The sequence below is a fragment of the Poecilia latipinna genome, unplaced genomic scaffold, assembly GCF_001443285.1.
Source record: "Poecilia latipinna isolate Pla-1442-1.1 unplaced genomic scaffold, P_latipinna-1.0 Scaffold4406, whole genome shotgun sequence".
NCBI lineage: Eukaryota > Metazoa > Chordata > Actinopteri > Cyprinodontiformes > Poeciliidae > Poecilia > Poecilia latipinna.
Window position 1 is genome coordinate 1 of NW_015117022.1, and position 2,168 is coordinate 2,168.

At 40.1% G+C, this 2,168-nt stretch overlaps 1 long non-coding RNA gene across 1 annotated transcript; it reads right to left on the minus strand.

Annotated features, from left to right (window-relative positions):
• Nucleotides 1-6: 6 nt before the first annotated feature.
• LOC106942597 (uncharacterized) lies at nt 7-1,009 on the minus strand. Its single transcript, XR_001423664.1, has 3 exons — nt 867-1,009; nt 352-387; nt 7-192 (listed from the first exon to the last, which is right to left on the minus strand). It is a non-coding gene; the product is annotated as an uncharacterized LOC106942597 (long non-coding RNA).
• Between the last annotated feature and the right edge of the window lie 1,159 nt (nt 1,010-2,168).

Consider the following 2,168-nt stretch of genomic DNA (forward strand, 5'->3'; position numbering starts at 1 on the left):
CAGAGTCTGATGGGAACAAGGTGATGCTGCAGGTAGAACCAGCTGATCTCCCCCATCCATCTCCACATTCAGTCCTGGTTCCTCCAGTTGTGTTTCTCCTCACAGTTCCTCCATCAGAGCAGCTCAGAGAAACTTTTTCTCTTTCAAAGAACTGAGATCTGCTGGGACTCACAGTCAGAGCAGCTGGAGAGACTGAAGAGATTCAATGATCATGATTTCAGTTAATAAAACTAAAAAGCATCATATTCAATAATTACATCATTTTTTAAATTAAATTCTCAGATGTAACATTTAATCCAAAGAACATCTTTGAATATTTAAAATCATTTTAATGTAACAAAGTTCACCAACCTGGATCTGTTGAGCAGCTCAGCAAGAGGATCAGAACTAGAGAATAAATAAATATTTATTCACTATAAACTAAAACTGAACACATTGAACACAATGTGCTGTGAAACTGTAATCCAGACTCCATATTTATTTATTAGCTCTGTTTTTATGCTAACTGGTGGTAAATGACTTGTTTAGCTCCATCAAGTCCAGAGAACCAAAAAGCTTCAACAACATTCAGTCTTTCACCCATTGAGCTACTGAATCGTAGCCTCAGCTGCCCTGGTGACAGAGGTGAGGCTGACTGATGCTACTGGACCCTCTGACCTGAACCAGCAGGCAGAGCAGGTATCGAACCAGCAACCCACTGATTATTGGATGAACCTTCATTACACAATCAGATCTATTTTATAAACAGACTCATCCAGCCCCCCAGTAATTATATCATTAAATCCGTCCAGTAAAATGTCTCCAGTGTCTCTCAGACAGAGAGAAATGCTGATCCAGCAGAAAGAGACTAAAACTTGTCTACTTACAGATCAGACAGTGAGATGTTCCTTCCATTGTTCTTCTCAGTGATCTGACCTGACGATGTTTCACTGAAGCTGAGAACGGCTGGCTGAGCCGCCTACTTCCTGCTGCTGGTCCGTCTGCTGCAGAGAGGGGGCAGAGAGAGGAGGGGCTGCAGGGCAGGAAGGCTGTTAATCAGGGATGTATAACTGAGAAAATAAATTCAAAGAATTCTGTCATGGTGGAGATCTTTACTGTTTTTTTTTCAAAAATAATAATTTTCCCAGCTGAGATAAAGAGGAAGACTATGGAGAGGCTCATGGATGTGATGAAAAAGAATATGAAGAAGGCCTTTGCTATAGAAGAGTTTGAAGATGGCATTAGATGGCCCTCTATTGGTAGCAGCTGGAGGAAGATGACCATTTTTAATAATCATAATCATTATCATCATCATGAGCTTCTCTTCAGTGAGGATCAGGATCTCTGTGGTTCCTCTCAGTTGGGCTTCAGATGCTGAAACTTCTGTCTAGATTTTTGGTGACCAAACCAGATTCATGTCTCTCAGCTCACAGTCCAATCAGCTCCAGCAGCCTAACAAACATCCCTCCTCCATGGTTTCTGGCTGACATCTCTGGTTTGTTTCTGGAGGTCTGGAGAATCCTTCCATAATCGGTTCTGGAGCCCGACTTCCAGACCAGCTGAATAATGAGTTCCTGTGACCTCAAGGCTGAGCAGGAACAGAACCACGAGGTGGAACCTGCTGGACCTGGTTATGCACTGCAAAACCACAAAGTCTTACCAAGTGGTCCAGTTTATGGTAAAAAAAAAATTTGTGCTCTTAAAATAAGCCAAAAATAACCTACAAACAATTTTCAGCAAGATAAAGACAATTTTATTAATATTCAAGAATAATTGACTTAAAGCAAAGCACTGCTTCTACTGACAGGCTTACTCACTTGTAACAACATTTTTCCCATGTTATGTTGAATTTATTTGTGTTGCCAGAGAGGAGCTGAATGTACAGGGAGCATATTGATAAGAAAACATATCACCTATTATAACAATGGAAAAATTCCCTGTATATTCTAAATGCTGGAAAGGTAAACCAACCCCATTATAGATATTGTTCCGATATCTATTAGCTGTAAATCAGAATTAAATGCATTTGGAAGATCAATATTGTTCACTGTGCCTGTCAAAAATAAATAGTTGCAAATAGTTGCTTAGATTTTGAGTCACTGTCCTGTGATGGACGTAACTTAAATTATAATAAAAAAGGATTTTTGACACACCCTCCGTGGGTGTTCTCTCTCTCTCTCTCTCTCTCT